This window comes from Sceloporus occidentalis, unplaced genomic scaffold (assembly GCF_023333645.1).
Source record: "Sceloporus occidentalis isolate IW3139 unplaced genomic scaffold, rSceOcc1.0.p SCAF_1, whole genome shotgun sequence".
NCBI classification, from domain to species: domain Eukaryota; kingdom Metazoa; phylum Chordata; class Lepidosauria; order Squamata; family Phrynosomatidae; genus Sceloporus; species Sceloporus occidentalis.
In genome coordinates, this window is record NW_028316981.1 from 34,871,498 (window position 1) to 34,899,292 (window position 27,795).

The 27,795-nt window shown below is 39.2% G+C and overlaps 1 protein-coding gene across 1 annotated transcript in view; it reads right to left on the reverse strand.

Annotated features, from left to right (window-relative positions):
• LOC149321303 (succinate--CoA ligase [GDP-forming] subunit beta, mitochondrial) overlaps positions 1–27,795 on the reverse strand; it is a 279,860-nt gene that overhangs the window by 219,634 nt on the left and 32,431 nt on the right. The window lies entirely within an intron of this gene.

Genomic DNA, 27,795 nt, shown 5'->3' on the forward strand with positions numbered 1-27,795 from the left:
CAAACGTTTTTAAAACCCTAGAAGACATTAAAATAATACAAGTGCACGGTGCTACTTATTATTTTATATAAGCATGCTTGCCACTAAAACAGCATGTCTGGATAAAATTGATTGTATACATACTTTGTTTTCCTTTTTTGCACCACAAAAACACCATTACGAAGTTATGAGAGTAGGTCACATGCTTCCCTGCAGAAAAGTTCCATTAATAACAACAGAATTAATGTGTCTGAAGTTTAAGTCTCAGCAAACATATGTCGACATTTTGTTCACTTCTCACATGAGTACTTCCTAAGCAATTTCAGACCAGCAAGACCCAGACAACTTTTAAAACTGGTAACAAATTTGGAAAAATGGTTTACATACAGGATACTAACTGCCAGCCACCATCTTGCCTAATAGGTATTTCATAAAGCTACAGATATTAATCAGATGGAGTACTCCTGTATATACACATGTATAAGTCTAGAAATTTAGGTCAAAAAACTGAGGCCCCATACAGACAAGCCAAAATAAAGCTGCTTTGGCTCACTTTGGAGGTATGCTGTTTAAATGATGCATGCGTACTAAGAGTCCAGAAGCCGCACCAAAGCCACGATCCAGTCCTAAGGACCGGAGCACAGTTTTGGCGCAACTTTCAGACTCTTAGTACACATACATCATTTAAACAGCATACATCCAAAGTGACCTGAAGCAGCTTTATTTTGGCCTGTCTGTATGGGGCCATAGTCACCTTTTCCAAGGGTCAGTATAAGCACTGTACTTTAATTCTTATTTAAAAAAGAAACCATCTCCTGGTGAAAGGCAAGAGGTTATTCTGTCCTGGAAGCACTGTCTGCTACTCTCTCATCTATCCAACCTTCAGGGAGAGCAGTGTTATGCTTTATGGAATTTTGTAACTTCTTTGTCATTATTTTCCTTTGCTTCATCCTTTAGGCCTTTTGTAACATACCCCTAAGTTTTGCAATCAATTTATTCATGGATCATATCAAAATCCAGAATTTTGGCCCTCAAACCTGCCCTCAACTTATATATGAAGCCGAGTATATACAGAGACAGGGAAACTCATACCACTGGCCCACATCAGCCATGGATTTGCTAGATGTTCTCAATCCAGCCACTGTTCCCCTCTGCTGCAAAGTACATTACATACAGAGACAGTCAAAGAAACCCTTAGATTTGAAGTGGGCAACTGATGGGGTCTGGACCCTCTAAAATCCATCAGGGATCACACCTCACCCCTGCCAAATTTGTGAGTGGCAAAAACTGCTTTTTTAATAATGTGAAGAAGTCACACGGGAATGTGGCAGTCTGCTTTTAAACAGGGTAATGCTTCCTGGGTACTTCCTAGGGCACAACCCTCCTTGAAAACATTGTGCCCAGACCCTGCATACCTTTTTTTTTTCATGCACCTATCAGTAGATATGGGAAACATGCACTAGATTATTTTAATCCAGCTAGACGCTGCCCCATTCCTACACCATTAATAGTTCAGGTGCGACACAGTGCCCACGGTTTCCTGGTAGAAGCACACCCTATTCTATCAAACTGCACATCTGATCTGGCCAGAATCTTAAAACATTTTGTTTAGAATTAAGAATTCCTCGCTGCCATTCTATGAGTAAAAATAAAAACTGCACATTGTTTACCACGGTCTGGTTGCATTTTCCACTCAAGATGCCATACACAACATCTGTAGGGTCAGATAAGTGTTTGGACAAGCTTTCACAAACCAAATTTTTAAATTTCTATTCTGTTCTAGCTGAATAACAGCTTGTCTGGGTACATGGCCTGCATGTGGTCATCTGCCAAGACCTCTCCTTCATACACAGCTCTTTGAGTGAAAGCCAAACACTGCTGCAGTATGGAACGGAGCTGCACAGATGCTTAGAGCTGTCAGTGGTGACCTTGAGGCATGTAGCCAACTCCACTGCATAGTTAGCTGGGGTTTGTGACAGGCATTTTGTCTGCCTTTGCAACTAAGGAGCAGCAGGAAATGGGACTGCTGGGGGCAAGTAACAAATGCGTCTAGAGGAGAGGAGACATGAGAGGCAGAGGCAGAAGAGGACATTTCACTTAACCTAAGTCACTCTGCTCTTGTGCAACAAAGAAAAAGGAAAAAATCCCCTTTGGCAATCTCTGTTTATCTATATATAAAAATCACCATCTAATACAGGATGCTAAAGTTGCAAAATAAGGGAAGGGAATATGGGGAACGCAATAATTATTTTTGCGCTTTCAGTGTAATCCTAGGGGCAGGTTTTAGCATTATGTACAGCTATGTTTTAGCAGATGTTTTGAGCCCTTCCTGTGTCTGCATTCATTGTTCTTGTTTTGGCCTTTGTGTATGTGCCTGTTGTCTTATGGTGATCCCATTAATTTCATTGGATTTTCTTAGGTGAGAAATTATTCATCTTTTGTAAATTCCTTCCTCTGAAATATCACCTACAGAACCTGGTATTCATTGGTGATCTCCCATCCAAGTACTAACCATGGCTGATGCTACATAGCTTCCACAATTAGATGGGATCTGGTGCCCTTAGAGTATTTAGGCCTTTATTTAATTATAGTTTGTTATGTTCACATCCACTTAAGAAATACAAATGTGACCTAGAAAAATATTTAAAACATAAACCATTATGACTAATTTGACAAATGTTCAAACATATTGGATAAGTATTTAAGGCAACATCTAAAACTCCTTACATTATGCGAAAACAAACATATAAAAGCTTAAAATATCTCATGCAAGAGTCAACAAAATAATTCTAAGTCATTCTAACATTTCTAGTAATTTAAATCCTGGTACTATCATCTTTTCAACTTTGAAAAAGGAAAGGGCTGCCTCTATTATTTTCTCAGCAGTCCAAAATCTTCGCACTCTGTTAAAATCTGTTCCTGCTATATCTACCTGGGTTCACACACAGAGGACACATGATTTGTCACCAGACTGCAAATTTCTGTACTAATAATTCTCTCAAGCCTGTGCAGAATGACAGTTTGGGCTGGGCTGAGGGTGGAGTTGGGGTGTAGCGTCTGCATGACGTGCGGCCTGGTTCCACATTGCATGGCGCACAGAGTCATAGCACTCCTCTGGTGCTGTGTCCACACAATGCAGTGCTAAAGTAGTGCCTAAAGCCCTTTGCAGGGTGCAAAAAGGAGCTGCTTTTTGCGGCTCCTTTTTGCGCCCTGCAAAGACCAGATTGGGATGTGGTGTGCAGTTGTAAAAGGGGCAGCTGGAGGCAAAGCAAATTTGTCACTATTTCGGTCACCCATTTTTGTGACATTTTTGGATTTTGCAATATTTCAGATTTTGGAATAAAGGAGACCCAATTTGTACTACTAAAATCACAGGGAAAGTTAACAAGTTATTTATGTTTTTTTACTGGGTTTGGCTGCAATTTATGATCCTGGTTAATAAACCAACATTAAACAACTGTTCCCCATTTGGAATGTAGGTGGACTCTGTTTTGAAATTCATTTTGTTATCTTTGGCCCAGCTTTCTAATCTACTCTGGTGTATTAGCTATTCCTCTGAATTTCCTGTCATCTGCAAATTTGATAAGCATGCCCCCTATTCTTTCATCTAAGTCATTGATAAAGATGTTGAATACCACTGGGCAGAAGACAGATCCCTGTGGGACCCGACTGGTCACTTTTCTCCAAAATGAAGAGGAGCAACTGCTGAGAACCCTTTGGTTTGGCTGGTTAACCAATTACAAATCCATTTTACCGTTGCATTTTACTTGCTTGTTTGCAAGAATGTCATGGGGAACCTTGTCAAAGGCCTTACTGAAATCAAGATATGCATTCCCTTCATCTACCAAACTGGTAATTTTATCAAAAAAAGAGATCAGATTTGTATGGCATGGCTTGTTTTTAAGAAACCCATGTTGACTTTTTGTGACTATGGCATTCCCTTCTAAATGTTCACAGACTCCCTGTTTAATGATCTCCTTTAGAATCTTTCCTGGTACTGATGTCAGACTAACTGGACGATAATTGTTGGGATCCTCTTTTTCCCCCCTTTTTGAAGATGGGGGCAACGCTTGCCTCCTCCAGTCTGCTGGGACTTCTCCTGTTCTCCAGTTCTCAAAGACTATTGAATGGCTCCGAGATTACATTTACCAGTTTTTTTAATACCCTTGGGTGTAGTTCGTCTGGTCCTGGAGACTTAAATTCATTTAGATTAACCAGCTATTCCTGTACTACCTTTTTACTTATTCTGTATTGCATTTCCCCTACTGTGTTCTCTGCTCCATTTTCCTCAGGTTGAGCACCCTTTTCCTTTTGTGAGAAGACTGAGGCAAAGAAGGTGTTGAGTAATTCTGCCTTTTCTCTGTCCCCTGTTAGCATTTCACCAACTTCTCCACGTAGTGCCCCAACCATTTCCTTCTTCTTCTTCTTGCTGCAAACATACCCCTCAAAAGCCCTTTTTATTGTTCTTAACCTCTCTAGCAAGCCTGAGCAATATGAACCACAACTGGGAAGAGAAGGGTCAAATATCACAGACTCTTGAAGAGCAAGTGATGTGGGAGAATGTGTGCAAGTATGTATTTAGAGCCAGATCTAGTTTAACACACATACACACCAACTTAGCCATTTTATATTGATTAATTTAATGGAGATATCTGATTAAGCCACTGTGACACAAGACTCTATACATAGTGAAAATGTTAGGCAAATGTACCACATAGTAACAACAATAAAACAACACACAGAATGGACATTCCTCATATTGCTGCAGCGGGAATAACGACAGTCTAAGTTTGAGAAGCCACCCTATGTTTCTCAGTCCATCCCTTCTCACTATGTAGTGTATCTTCTTCCCTTGAGACCTATTAAACAGGTTGCTTTAATTTGGCAGGGAATCAAAGCAGCATGTGAATCTTCCTTTTGTATCAGGTACCAGCCAGCTGTAGAGCTTCTTTTGACATTCCCCCTCTCCACCCCCATGTCACTGCTCACTGCTGTCAACAACCCAGACGGCATCAGCAGCATCTTGCCAGGAGACGCCATGCATATTGGCCCATCCATGACAGATGGGACAGCAGAGGAAGCTAGGGTTTGAGTACAGTTCACAGGATGTCATTTGAGAATCGTACAGGTAAGAGACAGAGAAAAGCCAGGTGAAATCAACTGGTGCCTGTGCATGAGACACATACTGGCTTTTCAACTTGTCATTTCTTTTAGCGCAGGGCACCACCTATTCACTATATCATTCAGCCCCAAGTGTTGGTGTTGTTTCTACATGATACAAGAAAAATGGTCTTTTGCAAATAAAAATAAAAATGGAAATAAAAGAAAAGAAAAAAACTGGAAGTAAAAATGTGCATAAATATTAAGATAAATATATGGTGCATTCATTTTCTTGTGCAAAGTTGTGTGCACACTTGTTTGTGCATTCTTAGTTATATTTCTCCCCCTCAGATGATGGGAAGACAACCAGTGGATCAGGAGATTTATGTTGCTCTTTGGTTCTGAGTAACCACATACCTTCATGGCCTACAGTACCGAAACACCAACAAAGTAGTCAGTCCATGCACTCTGTAACCATGGGACATAGGCATGCAGAGGGCAAAAGGAAAGCATCTGGGAGGTTGAAGAAAGAAGATGTAACCAAGCATATATAGCATCTGAGGGGTGAAACAGATGGCCCTGATGAGGTGGCTTGGAGCTGCACCATTCAAGGTTGGATTGGGGCTGCAACAAACAGACGGCCTGTTACAGACAGCCAAAATAAAGCTGCTTCGAGTCACAGTGGAGGTATGGTGTTTCAATGATGCATGCGTCCTAAAAGTCCAGAAGCCACACCAAAGCCATGCTCCAGTCTGGAGTGTGGCTTTGGTGCGACTTCTGGACTCTTAGGATGCATGCATCATTAAAACACCATACCTCCACTGTGACTCGAAGCAGCTTTATTTTGGCTGTCTGTAACAGGCCATGAGGCCCCAATCCAGCCAGCCTCCGCCTCAAATACCAGCGGAAAAAATCCACTCCTATTTGGGGCATAAAAAGCCTGCCCCTTTGCCTCTGGAGTCAGGTTTTCACCAGCTCCGGAGCGGGTGGCATCTAAAGACCAAGTCCCACGCCGCCCAGAAGCCGCCTAATGTGTAATCATCAGCACAACTTCTGGGTGACTTGGAGGCACGGCGCATGTAAACAACACACCACCAAGCCAGCTTGAAGCCAGCTGAAGCTACTGGTCTGTTTCGGCCCTTTAATTCGTTAAGAGTGATACATTGTTTTTGAATAAAGACATTCCATACAGAGTTACACAACTAACAGGCACCCATTCAACACAAGCACTGCATTTATACCTAAAAAAATGCCCTTGCTAAACGATCAAAACTGTGGTCACAAACAGAATCATAGAATCAGAGTTGGAAGAGACCAGAATGGCCATTGAGTCCAACCCCCTGCCATGCAGGAACTCACAAAGCACCTCCGACAGATAGCCATCCAGCCTCTCTTTAAAAAAAAAACCAAAGAAGGAGACTCCACCACTCTCTGAGGGACTGTTAGAAAGTTCCTCCTAATGTTGAGGTGGGATCTCTTTTCCTATAGCTTGTATCCATTGCTCCTTGTCTTATTCTCTGAAGCAGCAGAAAACAAGCTTGCTCCATCCTCAATATGACACTCCTTCAAATACTTCAAGAGGGCGATTATATCACTCTTTAACCACCTCTTCTCCAGGCTAAACACACCCAGCGACCCAAGTCTTTCCTCATAGGGCATGGTCTCCAGACTCTCAACCATTTAGGAGTTATTTAGCTGTATGCCATTTCCTTTTATTGTTTTGGACAAAAACTTTATTTATTTATTTATTTATTTATTTATTTATTTATTTATTGGACTTATGTTTTGCCTGGGATTCAAGGTGGCTTCCAATAATTTTGTTTTTAAAAATATGCTAAATCTCTAGTTTAAAAAAGTTTTTAAAGAATTAAGCAATATTATTTTTAAAAAAACAGATAAAACATTAAAACGTATTTAAAATATTTATGTACAGTGGTACCCCGGGATACGAATGCGCCGCCTTACGAAATTCCCGGGTTACGAAAAAAAATTATTTAAAAAAACTGTTCCGCGTTACGAAAGTTTTTTCGGGTTACGAAAAAACTTTTGGTGCTTTTCGGCGCTATTTCGCACCAAATCGCGGCTTTTCCCCATTAGCGCCTATGGCAATTCGGCTTGCGAAAGCCTTCCGGGTTACGAAAAGGGCAGCGGAACGAATTAATTTCGTAACCCGGGGGACCACTGTATTTATTTATTTTACTTAAGCGATTTATATCCTGCCTCTCTCCCAAAAAGGGATTCAAGGCGGCTTACAACAATTTAAAAAGACAGAACTTAAATATTGAATACAGTTGTTTAAAAATACTTAAATATTACTATTAATAGAATGTAAATTAAACAGTATAGTTACAACCTGTAAAAACCATTGGTGGGGGGAAATGTAATGCAACTAACACTACTTAAGGAGTGAAACAGTGTAGTATATAATATGGCCCAGGTGAGTGCCCCATTAAAATATCTATCACTCAAATCACATAAAATTATAACGTTGTTCAGACCACATTGGACTCTCTGAGAAGTCAAATTCACTCCTGCAAGTAGTATACTCAGAAAAGAGAAGAAAGGGACCATCAGCTGACAACTGAAACACACTGGAAAACCTTTTTCTTGCTAATAAGGAAATACACCCCACAATATTCCATACAGAGAACAACTGAACACAGAAGCTATTGCAGTGAAATCCTGGTATCAAAGAATGAAGAAGGGAAGGAGTAGGGAGAGGGGGAAAACAACATAGTGGGCCTTGGTATCTGCTGGTGTTTGGTCCCAGGATCCCATGTGGTTACCAAAATCCATGGGTGTCCAAATCCCATTAAATTAAAAGGGGCGGGAAGGGGCTAATTTTGAATTTTTATTGTATTCTGTATGTATTTTTATTACTGTAACCCGCCCGGATTCCTTGTGATTGGGCGGGCTATAAATTATTATTATTATTATTATTATTATTATTATTATTATTATTATTATTCAATGGATAGTAAAATGGTATCCCTTATATAAAAGGAAAAATCAAGGTTTGCTTTTGAAATTTATTTTGTAATTTTGGAATACTGGAATTTATTTTGGAATATTTTCAAGCCACAGATGCTTGAATCCATGGGTAAAAATATCTGTGGATAGGGAAGATTGACTGCATTCAGGTTATGCAGCAAAGGGTTAGAGCAGTTTCATTATAGGATGCACTGAGAGATTTTTTACAATTATTTTATTTTACTAAGTTGAACAAACATATCTCGTCATATAAAAACATCCATTGTTCCATTTATCTTTTCCTTAACCAATTCATCCTATATTTCAATAAATAGATACAGAAGGAATACATAGATAATTGATGTATTTGTGAAATAATGGAGGAAAATGTAGAATCACTTACAGTATGATGAACAGTTTTGCATAGGTTGAACAGTAAGGAAGGATGTATTTATAGAAAAGAAAGTGGAATAAAGGAATAGAATAAAGTGGAAGCATTCAATCCTGTAAAGTAAAAGGAAAAGAGAAAGTGGGAATCAAATGTATTTTTAAAAAATCAGAGGATTGCAAAGAACTGGTTTCAAGTAAAGCTTGAAGAGCCAGAACCAATAGAAGAGAAAGGCAGACAGGTCTTTCTTTCAAGCTGCCCATTCCTAAGAAATAAACTATCAAAGCATCTAAAGAGAATTATCCAGTCCTTGTGAGTAACCTGCCCTCCCATTAAGCCATTATGTCAACCAATTCTTTTCACAGCAATGCATTTTTACAACTTATTTCATATGTTCTTGCTTTACACTCAAAATAAGTAACTTGCTTTGGTTTTAAGAAATTGAATCTACAAACCAGCAAACATGTTTTTGACACGTACATACTCATTGCCCCTGGCTGGTTAAGTCAGTTTCCAGCTGCCTGCTTGCCCATAAAGACACTGCCAGTTCAATGGGCAGTGACTGGGCTGTTTTGCTGGAGATGCTCTATAAATTATTTTCAGAGGACAAAGCAGAGCATGTCATACATACTCTCAGCCACTTTCCATCCCAGTTTCCAAGGCAAAGAATTTTAATCTTTAAACACTACACGTATTCTTTAAATATTGATAAGGTGGGTTGTTTCTGTGGTCTGTAAAACAAATACAAAGCATGGTTGCAATGTAAATTGCAGTAAAATTGCAGTAGAGGGAAATGCAAAAAGAAGAATAGATTTAGATAAAAATATAGAAGCTTAAAAGTATGTCTGTGCCAGTATTCTCCACTCTTGTTTGTGTTTCATATGAAAATACAAATTTTATTGAGCCAAAGTATCTGAGGAAATAAAGGAGAAATGCACCATGAATTCTGGAGGTTATCAAGAATGTTTAAAAATACAGCTGTTATTCAGTAGAAAAATCAGCAGTACTTTAAATGTGAGAATACTCATTTTTCCCCTTCCCTTGTTTGGTGCTATTGCTTCTTCTGAATCTGAGCAATTAATCCCCCAAGGTACAACAGGGGATCCTTCTGTTAGAGAAACTGGAGATGGCAATCTTCCCTCATCACTGAACATCCCTACTTGATGGAACCCAAGATGCAATAATTTGGTCAAAAAAGGTGCAATCCAGGAAGACTGGTCATGTTGAAAGCTGCAAAAACAGCCCCAGAGAGCACAAAAACACTTTGTCCAAACTTGATTTTGACCCTGGCTGGTAGAGCAAAGATAAATTTTCAACATCAAACTATGATTATCTCTCCTTACCTACTCTTGGAGAACAGCTACTTTTTTTTAATTCCAAAGAACATGAAGAGACTTGGGAGAAGTTACATCAAGGGTGGATATCATGCAGTCCTCCAGATGTTGATGGCACTGCAATTCAAGACATTCCTCACCACTTGGCAATGCTGGCTCGGGTTACTGGCCCTGCTATCCAGTAATATATGGAGGGCCACATAATTCCCACATTTGGTTCACATGTCATTGCTGCCTCATGGATGCCATTAAGTCACTGTGCGTAGCAGAAAACAAATGAGCTGTTCAAATCCAGGTGCCCAGAGTCTAGTGGAGTCTCCTTCCTTGGAGGTCTTTAAACAGAGGCTGAACGGCCATCTGTCAGTGATGCTTTGATTGTAATTTCCTGCATGGCAGGGGGTTGGACTGGATGGCCCTTGTGGTCTATGATTCTATGATACATAACAGAATAATGCCATGTTTAAAAAAAAAACTTGTCAACTACAACAAACAGTGATATTTGCAGCATCGTGCAATGACTAAAAGTGCCCTCCACTTGGATATAAATAGGAAAAGAGTAAACAGGACAGCATTAAGGAGTTTGACAATATCTGAGCATAATAATCCTGACAAGTTAATCCATTTACAGAACAAGGCGTGTCACAGCAGACATGGCTTTAAGCAAAGTTTAGCAAAAAGACATTCAGGTATTTTAGGTCAAGTGACAGAAAAGAGATTGCACAAATCCATACCCCATAGCCTGGAAGTCTGTAGAACATATAAATATCCCCAAAATGTTCTCACTAAACTAATATAGCTTTCACTTGTGATCACAGATACAATGCTGGTGTTGAAACAGGTTTAGCATTGCAAATTCTCTGACATTATCTATCAATTATTTATAGTTTTAGGGTTCATATGTATGGAGTAATGTAAAATGTATTATATTGGAAACAAGTGTTTTGAAGTGAAGAATAGCATTTAGAAAACAGTCTTTAACAGGAAAAGGCAGATGAATTGGGAATCTACTATAAAAAGTAAAAAGAAAGTAAGTAAACATATATTGCATTCTCCACTGTTCCACATTTTATTTGATTTGCTTGTGTGCTGTGACCTGTAATACAAAGCACTCTGCAATTCCAAGACTACACGAAAGGAAATATGCCAAGTTGTCTATAATGAAAAGGTGTACTATTCATCAATAAAACAAGTAAGGCATTTCCATTGCAAACTCTGAATTATTCAATAAATGTAACTGACAACACCAGTGTTGCTGCAGTTCATATTCAGGGGAGCATCAGGATAAGTAACCTGAGTTAATACAGTTTTCATAACAAGTAAACATGATGTACTATGCATTAGGTAGCAGGCTGAACTGTGCTTGGGGGCTTATGCACCCTAGAAATACTTCCTCCGCTACCTTTGCTTCTTTGTTGGTGTTTCACACTACATGGACACTCAAAGGGTGTTTGCAAATCTGAAGGGATGGGGAACATCATGTTTGTCAAATGTCTACATACTAATCCTTGATGCATGAAGACAGACTAAGAACAAAATTGGTCTATCAATGTGAGGCACACAAGATAGCAGATGTTGAACAACAAAAATGAGAATACCCTAGAGGGAAATTAAAATAAGCAAAAAAGCTAGAACACAACTCTTAAAGCAACAGAATAGGGCATCTTTGTGACCAGCTTCAGTCCTATTAATTTCATTGGCTTACACTCTTGGTATATAAATATCATTCAATATAATTCAAGAACTACAGTTTATTCACAAAATTCCAAATTAAATTTACTGTTTTAAATTTTAGTTTTCATTAAAATGCAGCTATGAGATCCTCAACCTGAACTACAAGTATCTTCCCTGATGTTGGCAGAATAGGAACACCAGGGGAAAAAAAATAATAAAGACCTTGTATAGTTATATAACAATGTACAGATAACTCCCTTTTCTCATTTGTTAGCCATTTATATAAATTTCTATTTTGCTTTCAAGTTATTTTTGTGCATGAACTATACTCAATAAAAATATAATTAAAAAAATAAAAACAGGAGAAATGGACACTATTTATAAATCAAGAAGGGCAATTGTGTGAGATATTGAACACAGTCGTATCTAAAACTTTACTTAGGGGTCAAGCAGACCACCAGCTTGGAGCAGCCGCCTGCCACTCCAGCCCCAATTGCTCCCCATTGGGTGTGGGACCACAGCAACCGCACGCCATGGTCCCGAGGCCAGCCACCACCAGAGTCCTGAACAGACCACCAACAAAGAGCATTTATTTTGCACTCCTTTTGCAGCTGGTTTTTGGTTGGCTTAAGCAGCTGCAGAGCACCTTTAACCCAATCCAGGAGTGTTTGTCATCTGAACGCCACATCCTCGGATTGGCCCAAAACCAATCTGGACTGTGGCCCATGTGTTTACAGCCATTGTTTGTCATCTAAAGTCAATTTGAAAATACACTTTTTAGAAATAAGAGACAGAAAAAACATAATAACACCCTGTCTTCAACATTTTATTCATCACTAAAAGAAAATATCCTATAACCCACTTTTCAACAGGAGGGGTTGCTTTGCAAAAACAGAGAAATGGTGGGGTGTGTGTGTGAATTTTTCTTTTTTTCCCCCAGGCCTTCACATCTCTAAACACCTGTAGTGTTGGGATCCAAAGCTCTATTTCTTGTGACAGAAACAATTCCATCAGCAGATCTGAAGAGGGACATTCATTATCTTGCCACATGCCTCAACTGGACTATCTTTTGTTGCCTTCCACCCTCTCTCTTAAACAAAGATCAGTTCCAGCGAATTGTCCACAGCTCTGTAACATAATCCTAAAGGCATTTTGAGGCTGTGGAAGGGAGAGAGATTTTTTCCGACCTAGATCTGCTAACAAAATCATTTGTATCCAGGGAAATATAGTACTGGATCCTGATCTAGGTGCCCCCAAGAGTGATATGCAAGTTCTCACATGCCTGTAGCGAAGATAAAGTAGAAACCAATGGAACAAAACACAACAAAAACTATTCAGATGTCTGCCTACTTTAAATTTACTGAACTTTTAGAAAGCCTTGAAACAAAAATAAATATGCAGCCTTCGATTCATAATGCCTCCCTAGCTGTTTGCCGTGATTACCCTTAATCTCGTCACACAATCAAACTAACTGGAGATACTCCGAAGGTGAGACTGATGAAGCAATTGGTGTTTTGTATGTGAGGAAAATATGACTAGAAGCAATATCTTTATTATTCTTTCAATTAAATTTTTATCATGTATTCACAGGCAATTTCTCCAAGAGGGATAAAACATTATTTTCTCATTTAAATTTCAATGGCCTGTTCATCTTGTACAGATGCAAAATCAGGCATTTTTCGTAGCAAAGCTGTGAAGGTAAATTCATTAGATTTCACATATAAATATTCAGATAGGAGTATCCATACATTTATGCACAGACCTATCAAATGATTAAAGGCTTCTAGTTTAGCTGATTAACTGAATTTTCTTTAGCTTATTAATCAATCAAAAGGTAAAGATTCAAGTGGTGAAAGCCACTGAGGAAAAAATCAGAATAAGCTTTAATAGTTTTGTGTCTATTTGACTTCAAGTTGTCTGTAAACCTATGGTGACCCCACAAATTTCATAGGGTTTTCTTAGACAAGGGATATTCAGAGGTGGTTTTGCCAGGTCCTTCCTCTTAGATATAACCTACAGCATCTGCTGTTCACTGACAGTCTTCTATCCAAATACAGTACTAACCCTGCTTAGCTCAGCTTCCAAGATCAGATTGGATTTGATGTCTTACAGTCAAAATAAAACAGTCAATTGTTAAATAAGTAAATAAATCCAAAGATGCAAATGTTGGCAGTATTAGGACCAGTGTTCCAAAATGCATCACTTCAAAATCTAGATATGTGTGTGTGTGTGTGTGTGTGTAAGCTCAAGCAGACATTTGTCAAACACCAGAGTTTATCACACTAAGGAGATCCTGATGAAAAATGGGATTTAAATTAGACTCTATTTTTTTAAAAAAAAATGCAAATGTGGGAAGTTTATCACATTGGATGACCCACCCACCCCAAAAGTGAAATAACGCGACGTTAAACCAAACACAAACCAGAGAAAACCGGCAGCCTTTCACTTTTAGGAATTTCCAAAAGTAAAAAGCTTCCATTTTTCTCTGCTTTGTGTTTGGTTTAACTTTGTGTTATTTCACTTTAACTGTGACGTCGTCTGATAAACTTCCTGCATTTATGGGTTTTGTGTTTGTTTGTTTTTTTGCTTTAAATCTCTTTTAAATCCTGTTTTTCTCCGGGATCTCCCTAGTGTGATAAACTCCATAATGGAAAAGCAGCTGGAAGAAGGATGCTAGATGATAAATGGAGGATACATGAAATACTGTCTAAAAAATGGATACAGGAAATATTGTCTTTGTTGGATACATAAATGGATACAGGAAATACTGCTATCCAACTGGATTTGTCTTAGACCAGCAGTTCTCAAATGGTGGGGCTGGACCCACTGGTGGAGGGAGACAGATGGAAGGGGTTGTTCCCACTTAAGATTTGAAACGATTTAAAATACAACGTTTTTAATAAAATCGATTCAAAATAACACTGTTCTTATCCCGCTATCCGAATCGCTTTGTTCATCGTTCCCATCTGGTTATTTAAATCAAAGTTTTTACCTGCAAGCGTTCCTACTTGGCATGAAATCGGTGTTTAAATAAAGCGATTCTTCTCCTCCATACCTTATTTGGAGCTGTCAATCAATAGTACGTCAGAATGACGTAACGTTAATCCGGAATATTTGGAAGCGATTTATCTTTTGGCATCGTTTCCATTTCATTGACTGTTTGTGAATTTAGCGAATTTAGGAAAGCGAATTTAGGAAACCCAAGCTCTTTCCAGAGGAACTATGGGATAGGTTTTGCATGACAGCATCCCCTCTTCATGTCTCCCAAAAGACAGCCAGGGAGAATCCCTTCAGAGAGCACAGAGATCAATGGGGGAGGCTTCTGGCAAAGCGAATTTTAAAGAAACCCAAGCTCTTTCCAGAGGAACTATGGGATAGGTTTTCCATGACAGCATCCCCTCTTCATGTCTCCCAAGACAGCCAGGGAGAATCCCTTCAGAGAGCACAGAGATCAATGGGGGAGGCTTCTGGCAAAGCGAATTAAGGAAACCCAAGCTCTTTCCAGAGGAACTATGGGATAGGTTTTCCATGACAGCATCCCCTCTTCATGTCTCCCAAAAGACAGCCAGGGAGAATCCCTTCAGAGAGCACAGAGATCAATGGGGGAGGCTTCTGGCAAAGCGAATTTAAGAAACCCAAGCTCTTTCCAGAGGAACTATGGGATAGGTTTTGCATGACAGCATCCCCTCTTCATGTCTTCCAAGACAGCCAGGGAGAATCCCTTCAGAGAGCACAGAGATCAATGGGGGAGGCTGCTGGAAAAGCAGGGAGGGAGCACTCTTCCCAAAGATTCTCTTTCCAGGGTTAGAGGGACTTCAGGCGCTTAAAGCGCTGAAGAGATTAAGCGCCTGTAAACCATTAAAATAAAAAATAAAAATAATCCTTATCTCTTATTGAAAGACCACAGCGGACAAAGGGGTGAGGGAAGCAAAAATGGCGACAGCCAGACGGATGGGGACAGAAAGGGCAACTCCCCCAAGGACTGCCCCATCGCAGTCCGCTCCTCCCATCCATCTAACACGATTCAAAGGCTGTCGTTCCTATTTAAATACTCCGGTTCCTAACTCGAATCAATAGAAAAACGTAGGTCGGACCCTAGTGTTTTTTTAACACGCGTTAAATGAGGAAAGCTCAATTTAAATTTCTATCCCGCTCTACGATTCGATTTGTAGTGGGGACGATTGCGGGTTGCTCTAGAACCGTTCTAGGTTTAAATCGGATCCTAATAGGAACGCCACTCCTTGGATTCGATTCAGAACGCGGGGTTTCACCTAGTGGGAACAACCCCGAAGACTTGGGAAGCCTTGATCCCTACTCCTCTTCTTCCCAACCTTTTTCTCTTCTAGAGAAAAAAAGAAAGGTGAGGAGAGCTGCCTTGGAGCAGCTGCCTCTGCCTAAGGGAGAAGGAAGAGGAGGAGGGGAAAAACTTACTAGATCATGGCCTCATGGGGGGCACTTCATGGTATTTCTAGCCTGGCAATACATAGATTAATTTAGGTTATATCTGTACTGCAGAAATAATGCAGTTTGACTCCACTTTAACTGTCATGGCTCAATCCTATGGAATTCTGGGAATTGTAGTTTTGTGCAGAAATTTAGCCTTCTCTCTCTCAGCGAGTTCTGGTGCTAGAGTTCTCAGGATTCAACAACGTTGAGCCATAGCAGTTGAAGTGGTGTCAAGCTGTGTTATTCCTGCTGCACGAATACAGCCATAGAGACTTTTCTAAAGAGGCAGAAACTTGAAAACACACTGGAGAATCGCGAAGATAAAGCAAGTTGAAATTACGCAGCAAGTCTTCTGGAGATAAGATTAAAGCAAAGAGAAATGAGGATTGAAAAATTAATATTTACTCTACATTAAAAAAAGTGATCAGGGAAAAGGAAGCAACTTGGCACAAAGGTTAACAAGAAGTTGTTGCAAAGAGCTTGAAGAACAAAAGATAAGTTCAGTTAAGTAAACTTTTTTGAAGTTGAAAATCTTAGAAGAGTTCAAATGAAGGTCCTGGTAAATCATCCACCCAAATCATTCAAACCCATCAAGACTACAGTTTAATGCTACAAAGTAAAGCAGCTCATAGTCATTCCAAATATGAGTGGTGGAACAACAAACTGGGTCTGCGGAATGGCTTTCATCAATCTATTTCTATGGCAAATGGGTTAATCAGCATGGAAATATTATAGAAAAGCTTAAAATCCAGTGATCAAAATCCAGTGATCAAAACAAAAGCTAAGTGTCAAGTTACACAAAGCTCATCTTTCCATAAACCCAGTAACTAACGAAAAGCTAAAACACTGAATAAAATCCAAAGAACTGAAACTATTAATTAATCCCTGGAAATGCAGGATTATCTACTTAGCACAGAAAAAGTGATGGGGGACTTTAATGTTGCTGTTTAATTCTAAATCAAGGTTTTGCAACACATTCAAAATGTCATGAACAAGAAACCAACATAAAACATATTACTCAACACTGAGCTGTGAACAGCTTCCCTGCAGCATCCTTGAAAGTAAATTTTAATGCATTTCCAAGGGTTTATTCTGCCTCTATTCATTCTATCTTCATTTGTTCAGCCTTCAGCACTAACTTACCAAAACATTTTGACTTAAAGAAATCTATCCTCTCATTAGTGCTCAAATAATTTAAACAACTCCATTTGAGCTTACTACAAGTTATGAGACCTCAGAGGAATATTGCAGGCAAACTTTCAATTTCTCATCCTTCGGTTTGTGGTGATGAAGCGACCACTACAGAACTACAGATAATATGAAAGCCATTTAAAGAGCTAGTGAAAATGTGGTGCTCAAAACACACTAACAATAGAGTTCATTACTCCTGCCTTCTGTATCAGGAATCCATAGGTAGAACATCCATACAAATTCTCTCTGATATGCTCTTGATCCTGTATTATAAAAGAGCAGGAACACTCACACAGGCACAATTCACATTTTACAGGCAAAATTAAATTTCTCACAAGTCAGAGGAAAAAAATTAACTAAAAATGCTTCACTATTGGCTACCTTCCTAAGACAGATAGATGGGAGTTGCATCTAAGATCATCTGAAGGCTCACATAATGCCCACTCCTCAGGAACAGGAACAGATTCTGCACCTCTTCAGAAAAGATGATACAGGCATCCTTTAGACAGAGATAGGATATACAAATATATCTAGGAATCAAATACTGATCAAATCTACATACCACTGTAAGTATGGAATCCTGGCTCACTGAACCACAACATGCATGAATTTTGTTTCATTCACACAACCTGTTTCTCTTGTTTTTCTCTTGGATAAGTAAAAAGGGCATGGATATCTATGTCAGAAATCATGATTGTGGTTTAGTACACTCAAAATGACATTATCATAAACCAGCTTTAAATCAAATGACATCCAAACAATGATACCTTTATAGGGCCAACCAAAATGCACAATTACAGGTTGCAAGATTTTGAAGTCACACTGGCTTCTTCATCAGGCAAACAGGTGGAAAAAAATTTCCAAGAACAAGATGTTAGTCATAGGCCTGCATTTTCTGTTTCTGGTCTTAGTTCAGATGGCAGGGAGGGCTATCTGCAGGCTGGCACCTCCCCCTTTGGCCATTCGGTCACTGGTAGATTTACAAAGTCAAGGAAATTTAATGTCCATTTGCAATTCAAGGAAGATGTTTCTTTGGAATCCAGCTTGTCTCATTCCTTTGTGAAGCCACCAGCTCCTATGTAAGTAGAGAACACTGAATTTCTCAAGAAGTCTTCATGTTTTGCATCAGGAAAACTTTAGGTGGTGTAGAAGTAAATCAGTCCTAATCGTAGAAAAAATTGCTTCACCTTTGTTGAAGGCAGAAGCCTCAGACAACAAGGTCCCAGTGCACTGGATCTCTCTTTAGGATTCCCCTGTGACAGCTAAAATGTGGCATCTTGAAATCCAAAAACATCTAGGGATAGCCATATTGGCCATATAGCAAATCCAGTAACATCCAAACAATGATACCTTTATTGGGACAACCGAAGCACATATACATGTTGCAAGCTTTCGAAGTCACATTGGCTTCTTCATGAGGCAAACAGGAGAAAAACAGCTTTAAATCAGTAATTGATATCAACTTTTGAATCCCAATTTATGTGGGCACAATTAACCATAATCCCAGGTTTGAATGTAACATTAAATTTATGTTATATCTCGTGTGTTTCACCATATGCAGAAGAAGGAACATCAGCTCATGCAAGATGTAATTTAATAAATCATAATCCTTGGCTAAAACTGATACGCCAATACAGCTAATATTATAAAAACTTTCACATTAACAGCCATGGATTTGCAACAGTTTTGAAATAAGGTTTGTGAAAGACACATCCATGCTAAAGAACAGAGGTTCAATTCCAGTGTGTCAGCTATCAATGTAACTTCTTTTGCATACGTAATTAACTTCAGCCAATTTATGACTATTTTGCTTATTTAAAACTTCAAAGCTCTGGGAATAGCATGCTTTCCTGACCTAAAAATAAGAGCTTTGAAGTTCCTGATGAAAATAGATTAACGCTGCAATATACAACTATACAATCAATTGTGTAAAATCCTGTAATATATTCTGTACATTTCCAAATGGAGTAAATTTTTATGGGATATGTTTTAGCAATCTAACTGGTGCAATGAAATTATTTCCTAGGCAGCTTTCTCTGTGAGTGTTTTAGTGTGTGTGTGTGTGTGTGTGTGTGTCAAGTACCTTAAGGGAAAGTTTAATGTTTTTGTTCTGTTTTCATAAAATATCTAACTTCATTATTTCACTGTAGTACCTTTAAGACTAATTGGAGAAAGGAAATTTCTAGATAAGCTTTTGTGGACTCCAGCGATTTGATGAAGTACACTAGAGCCCATAAAAGCTTATCTTGTCTTTTCCTCAGTTAGTCTCAAAGCTGCTACAAGATTCCTTTATACCTTTTTATACTAAAACAAATCAATATGACTATGTATTTGAATACTTCGTCATTTTATTGTATTCAAACTATATACATGTAAAATACAGAGGTATTTTGTAAATTTAATGTACAGTGGATCCTTGATATCTGTTGGAGTTGGTTCCAGGATTTCCCATGGATACCAAAATCCATGAATGCTCGACTCCCATTATATACAATGGAACAGTAAAATGGTGCCCCCTATATAAAATAGCAAAATCAAGATTTCCTTTCTGGGATTTATATATTTTGGAGTAATTTCAAACAGTGGATAGTTAAATCTGTTGATAAGGAATCCATCAATATGGGGTGCACACTGTAGATTACAGAAGAGAGTTGGGCTATGTTGAGACTTCTGCTGGGAAGGTGGGTGCTAATCCAAGTTGGATTGGGAGAACCAGGGTCTCCTGTCTTTAGTGGCAGCCAGGAATGTTTTCACACTGCTGAAGCAAAGGTGCAAACTATATTTATTCCTTGAGATGTCTCATCTCACAACCGTGAAACCCACCTCAGTTGCACCCCGGCTGATGTTTGTAAAGTGTACTACAAGACTACTAACTTTGCAAAAGTTTCAAAAATTGCAACTTGCCCAAAATGATGGAGACAATCTGCTGTCCAAGACTGGTTACAGGAGGCATGCAACCCTTTATTATGACAGCTTCACTAGCTACCAGTAGCACAAGCTAGCTGTGCCAGGCACAACTAAAAATACAGTCATATACTATGAATTACCATGCAATCTGGGTCCAGGTTATCTGGTAGACCATGTTCTTATGTGCCAGTCTGCCCAAGCTTTGGGGTCTTTGAAAGAGCCCTGCATGGTCCCACCAACCTCTGAGACAGATTTGATGAGGATGTGAGTAAGGCCCCTCTTGTTGGCCACTCCTTGGCTAGTTTCCTATCAAGGGAAGCTGGGTTCCTCCACTAGACCCCTTCCCCCCCGGGGGGGGGGTCAACAACTTTTTTTCTAACATGTCTTTGATGTTTAAACTGGACTGCTATAAAAGGATCTTTTAATCCAGGCAGGTACTGCCTTTTTAAAAACTGATTCATCTTTAATTACTTTTCAAGCTGCTTGATGTTTCAATTAATCTGTTTTATATATTTAACCTGTAACTTGTTTTATTCATTTTCTTGTCAGCTGCTTTCAATCCCATGTTTTCTAAGACAAAAGCAGGGCAGAAATTTCATAAAACAAACAAATAATCAAGAAAAGTGCAAAGAATCCTGACCTCAAAAACAACAAAACCAAATGCTCTTAAAACAAATCAATATGGTACACAATTACAAGTTGGGTTTCCCCCAACTTCTCCTCTTTAAATACAAAAAAGCAAAAATTAAATAAATTGACTGGGGGGTGGCTGTTACTATGTATTACTAAAATTAGTTTCTAATGGCCTCCACGCCACCTATCTACTAATAGCTGGCAGTTGTAAACTCTCTGGACAGGTATGCAAAAATATTCAGATAGAGGCAGAAAGAGATATTGGGTGGAGGAGCAGATTTAGGGACACTCAAATTTTGCTGAAGCCTTTGATGGCAGGAGCACAATCCATGACTGAGGGGATGGTCAAGAGGAAAAGGCTGAGGACGGAGATGAAAGGGGTGATAAACATGAAATCAACAGAACTTAAATGCATGCATATGGTTCCCCCATCTCTTCAAAAGGCCTCCTCACAAGCACCTGTCTGCCTATAAGCAATGACCTCTTCGTAGGTAAAAGACTATTCAGAAGCAGAAACAAAGGAGCCTTCCATTCAACCTGGCTGGAGACATAAATAAGAGAAACAAGTAGGCTCTTAGAGGAGAAGTAGTAAAATGGGATTGATGAACCCAGTTCCTCTGGCTGAGGCTGGAGAAGCCTAAAGGTCAAGCCACCCCTTTCTTCATACCATCTACATGACTTAGTTAATAGCCAAACTGGGTCTGGTTAATAGCTAGCTTGGATAAAGAAAAAGAAAGAAAACCTTTGCTCTTTCATACTCTATAGTCTATGAAGAAGAGCCTTGGACCAGTCACATGCCTCTAAAATTAACCCTAAGAGTTTGTCAACACAAATCCATTTAATCCAAGATGTAGCCAGTCCTCACCAAGCCAGATAGCAAGCCAGTAGACAATATTTGACTACTTCTGTGTAGATCTTGGAAATGCTATTCATAAAAGTAATATATAAGCCTAGAAAACTCTATATACAGTAAGCCTAGAAATTTAGGTCAAAAATTGAACCAAAAAACCTGAGTCAATGTGCGTACTGTATTTTAACTCTAATTAAAAAAAAGGAACCATCCAATGGTAAAAGGCAAGAGTGTCATTTGCCCTGGAATCACTGAACTCTCTCTATTTTCTCATCCATCCAGCCTTTAGTATGAACACAAACAGTTATGCCTGCTGGAATTTTGTAAGTCCTTTGGCATTGTTTTCTTTCGCTTCATCCTTTACATTCTTTGTTAGATGTCCCTATGTTTGACTCATAGTTGAGCATATATTGTAGTTGCAGTTAATATTCCAAGATGTCAGCAATGCAATTGGTTTACATTACAGTAATTTAACTTGCCCCATTTCACAGAAATAATTAAAATAACTTTTTATAAATATATAAATCTGAATGCTACAAGCTTCTGGCCTGTACCTCTTGTTATTACTTAAGTACTCAAAACAGAGTACAACGTTTGTACTCAAAGGCCAAAAAAACAAAAAAAACCTGCAGTGGCTGGCCATTTTTAGTATGGAATGTCTTCACCTGTAAGGTGAAGGAGTCCCTCAGTTTGGCTGCCATATTTAATAGAGACCCGCTTTGCTTGCTTGCAGTTTTTTTAGATTGCATTAGTAATGGATGATGGGACATGTAGTTGTAAGTTAATTACTATAATGTTGTCTATAGTCGGAAGGGGAGGGGAGGATGTGCTGAGAACTCCAGGTCATCCTCAAGAAAACAGATGGTACAGGTTTAGAAGGAGGAGTGACCCTGGGAAAGGGGAAAATAAGCTTATTTATTTTAATGAGACAAATGGGATGTAAGCCTGCCTGAAAGTTGAATTATTGCATGCTTTAATTAATGTGTTAACGCTATCAGTCCTGAAAACATAAATCTATGGTAAATATTTTTAGCTTCTGAATAAAGTTGTTGTTGGTTTTTTTGTCTGTTTTTTGTTTTTTACTACTGAGACTTAGTGCCCGAACAGACAGGCCAAAATAAAGCTGCTTCAGGTCACTTTGGAGGTATGTTGTTTAAATTACACATGCATCTTAAGAGGCTAGAAGCTGCACCAAAGCTGCACTCTATTCGTTAGGACTGGAGCGTGGCTTTGGCATGGCTTCTGGCCTCTTAGGATTCCTGTAGCATTTAAATAACATATCTCCAAAGTGACCTCTAGCAGCTTTATTTTGGCCTGTCTGTTTAGGCCCTTAGATTTCCAAACTGAAATGATCATGTACATGTCATCACTTGTCACTGATGAGAAAAAACTGCACCAATAAGGTAAATAATAATAATAATAAATAACAGTAGGTAACAAAGATGTATCGGAGTCCCCACTAATATAGGTGTCTTCATTTCATGTTGCAACAAGCTAAAGTATCTTTATTTTACTTTCAGATAAATAAAGTGCTAACTAACAGTGTTGTTGTAGCAAACATAACAGAGTTGCCTCCATTTTTCTCACATTCAGTTATCTTCCACTATCATATGCAATTGATGTAAGGTGCTGAGAGATCACATTGGTGAAGCACAGAATGGAGATCAAGCAGACCTCAAAAGCACCAGCACAAATCACAGTGATAAGCAGTGATCAAAGATACTGACCTCGAAATAGATTTCTGTTTTTCCTAGACTGAACACTCGGAACAATTTTCAGACTGAACACTGAAAACCAGCACGAGTCCATTACTTTAGAAGTTACCTTTGAGATCTTGCTTCCTGAAACAAATAAATCTTGGCTATTTGAAAGTATTTGGACATGTACAAACACTTACCTCTCCAGTCATTCACAGTAGTAAATGTAATACTAAAAGCAGTAGCAGTGTGGTAAAGAAAAGGATATGTGAGCCAGTGTGGTAGAGTGGTTTCTAGATTGAACTATGACTGGAGACCAGGGTTCGAATCCCCACTCAGCCATGGAAACCCCCAGGTGACTTTGAGCCTGAACAGACAGGCCAAAATATAGCTGCTTCGGGTCACTTTGGAGGTATGCTGTTTAAATGAGAGTGGCTTTGGCGTAGCTTCCAGCCTCTTAAGATGCATGTGTAATTTAAACAGCATACCTCCAAAGTGACCCGAAGCAGCTTTATTTTGGCCTGTCTGTTCAGGCCCTTTGTGCAAGGCACACTCTCCAAGCATCATAGGAAGGCAATGGCAAACCTCCTCTGAACAAATCCAAGAAAATCCTGTTATAGGGTTGCCTTAGGCTCACTCAGAAACAACTGAAGGCACACAACGACAACAAAGAACAGAAACTCCATGCTTCAAACATGTTAAGATAATAGCAAACTGCCTATCTTCCTTTCTGTCTCCTTTTCTGACAAGTGCCCCCTCCAGCCCATGGTGCAGGCGGTCCATGACCAAGGCATCTTCAGCATGCCACTGGCTTGCCAGCTCCCTCGCCCATCCGCTGGCTTTCCTTCTCACTGGCAGACTCACTTTGTTTGCCTCACTCAGCCCACATGCCACCCTGGCAAACTGTCCACCATTCCCTGCTCACTGGATACATCTGCCCTCAGCTGTCTCTGCCCTCTCAGATCCTTCAAAGACCTAAGCCGAGGCCAGCAAGAGTGAGAGAGGTAGCAGGGAAGGAGGGGGGATTTGCTGAAGAAGTAATCAAATCTGCAGAACTAAAACTCATGAAAGTTGAGAACGGACTGCATTTTGTATATTTTTTCAAAATCAAATGGCCAGCATCCTGTTGGTTACTCTAGAGCAGACCTGCTCAGTCAATTGAGTGGTGAGTCAACATGCAGGTAAATCCCACTGCTTGAAAAACTCATAGATGCCCATGTTTGATTGACACATAAAGCAAAGTGTGTGAGTATGATGGAACCATTAATTTGTTTTTAGGCAACTGAAAGTGCAAGTCTGGCAAACTGATGATTTATATACTGGTATGCTGCATTTAAAACAAAAAAATGGTATTTAATTATTGTTTTAAAATCACATTTAATTTTTTATAGTTTTTATTTAAAAAACAAATCATGGATATTTTTCATCTTGAGAACCCACCCCTTCATGCTGTATTCTGCCAAGCATTTAAATGTATCAGTGGAAGAATATTATTAATATTTTATTCATTTATATTCCACTTTTCTACCAATAATGATATTCAAGGCTCAAGGTGAACAACGTATAAAGATGAGCCAGAGGATCCCCAGCCCTGATCTAGTTCCTTCCACTGAAGTGTTTAAATCCTTGGTGGATTTAGGAATGAAGAGGTACGTCAAAGAACAGCTGGCCTCCAGATATGTCTAACTGAAAATATCACTGCTGTGGCTTTAGCTCAGGATTATAGCAGGTGGGCTCCTGGGACAAAACCTTTCTAGCTCCTAGTCAACATCTGGAATAGCCCCCCCCCCCCCAGGTCTATGAAGTCCCAGAGGTTTTAGTCAGGGAGCTTTTGGAAATTATTGCTCTTAAGTTATACTTATGTTGCTTCTGCCACTCTAGCTACTCTTAGTCTGTTTTATTATAGTATTTTTTTTAAAAAAATAGTTTCCTTATTGTGTATTGTTTGGTTTTATTTTTCTAGTAAGTCCTACCATGAATATTTTATAGGAGGTTCAGGTGTAAGTTTTGAAAATAAATAATTAAAACTTTAATTTCCATGGTTGACAGCAACTAGTACAAACAAACAGGCTTTTCCCGTCACAACAGACTCCTGGGATTTAAGATCTTTGACAAGGTGAGGTGAGCTTCAGCCTCACAGAGCTACAGTTCCTATAACTTCTCAAATGAAGGCAAAGCAGCTGGACCAGTTTTAGAATTAATGCAAAAGTTAATGCAAAAGTATGAAATCATCATACTTACTTTGTGAGAACAAAGAAAAATGGAGCCCGAACAGGGTCAACAAAAATTGAGCCAGGAGAGAGACATAATAGCAAGCTTGGGCAAAGGGGCTCCTAGACTGACACTCAGATCCCCCCCCCCCAAAAAAACAACAACAACAAAACAAAAAATAGCTCACAGAGTGTTGGGGATGCTTGGTACCTACAAAATGTAGACTTCTTGGTTGGAAGGAATAATTTGCTGAAGGAAAATGCATTCCCATTTTAGTTCTTATCTATGGTATTTGCCATATTAGGAAAAATGCTCATTTAAAAAAGCAACTCCCTTCCCCTAGTAAACATCAGACATCATTATATAAGGGTTAAATCATAAGGAATGAATGAACAGGAGTCACTGAACAGGACACCCAAACTTTGCCAATGCAGATGTACTTCAAATACTACGTTTAACAAAAGTTCAGCCTTTGAATGGACTTGATTTAGTTATCACACTGCTATCTAATCTGTCTCTCCATGCCTCACTCACACACACATACACTGTTTAAAAATAGATGCACAACAGTCTGCATATGACTGGGAATCTTGCCACTTGATTCCCTTCTCCTCGTCTTGTTCTCATAGCAAGCAACTAACCAAAGCATAAGCGCAAAAACACTAGATACTAACTCTCAGGGGAACCAAATTCTCCTAACCAATCTGCCATGACTTTGACATAATCCAAGTGCAGGGGCAACAGAGAGAGAAGAGGGAGCAGGGGATGTGATAGAGGACACTCCCCCATCCTTACTTGGTGTTGTATGGATCGACCCTGAGGATGACACAAACCATAATCTCCGATCATTTTTCACTTTCCCCAGTTATTACGTTCATCAACTTGCTTATCATTCCTGAATTACTCAGAGCACACAACATCCGAATAGGCACTTTTATTTAAGCGACTGAAAGTGATATTCGGAGAAGTAACCATTCATTTTCTGGCAAACATACTCTTTCATTTACAGTTCAGTCATAAAAGCCTAATTCAATTTAGGACAAAGCGGGATATCATTTAAGGTCCATTGAGTCCTGAAGGTCAGTATTCTTTCTATTACACATTCTTAAGATAAAGCCTTGGTCTTTATTAACTTAAACTGCTTGGACACTTTATATATAAAGTCACATATTCATCCTGTAGAGTGGAAGAGGGGGAAGAGGGGGATACACAGCTACTGCCAAAAGCCAGCTACGTCTGCTGAGCTACACTTGGCCAGTAAGAGCAGACACATAACCTTTGGTCCTTTACTTCTAAACAGAATGACCCCCTTCCACACATCCCAGCAAAAATCCCAATCAGACAGCCTGAAAACATGGATCTCAATGACAGCTTTTATTTCCCCAATGAAAAGATTGAGACTTATTTCTCCAATGGAAAGATTATCACTTAGAATTATGGTAGAATGAAACATTTTGGGTTGCATCTGGATGCAGTCATTCTTCAACTGCATCCACTGAAATCAAGGGGACTTTACTTAGCCATGGCTCACTTGTGTCACTGATTTCAAGAATCTGCTTTCAGCATGATTGAATCTAGCTCCAACCCATTGCCATTTGCCTTTTATACTACAGAATTACTTCTCTACCTTACAGGTTTGTTATCAGAAAAAAGAATAAGATAATGCATGTGAAAGACTTTGTAGAAGCTAAACTAACATGCTGGCTGTCATGCTGGCTCTCAGATGTAGAGCCTCCTGAGTTAAATGGGACTTTCTCCAAAGGTACAATCCATCTGAAGTTAAGAACTGGCCAGTAGATGGAATTCTTGCTTTTGTAAGGTATTTCTTCAGAGGTGAAGCCCTTTCCATGTTAGGCTGGGACCAACTGATATTTGGTTCTTTCACTAGCAGGTTGTATCAAGAGCGGCAGCAACAGATTTCTTATCCCACATGTAGCAGAAATACAACCTCCTCCCCAACATTTTAGTGCCACTGATTTGATGGATCTACTCTAGTTGGGACTCACCTTCTGACCTTAATTGTACGTATATGGTACAATATGTTAAGGCCAAATTGAGAATGTTACCCAAGTCTTTCATTTAAGGCAAGAGCCAGATGTCTAAGTTGCCCTCAGCCTTGTGTTTCCAGAAATGAGGACCCTCCATTTTGTTCACTATATCCCAACAGACACTGCTAGATACTTTGCGATATCTACACAACTATCAGTGGCTCATCAAGCCTGTACTCTCCATCTTTTGACTGGGTTAAACTACAGATGTCATAGCATTTTTAAAAAAGGTATCTAGTTTGTTTTATTTCTATGCTTCTCTTCATCTCTCCTCTATCAATTTTTTTTATCAGCTAGCATCATGGGTTTAGGAGAAATCAATGTTACATGCCACTGTGGAATTACAGTTAGTCCAAATAAAGTTATTGGC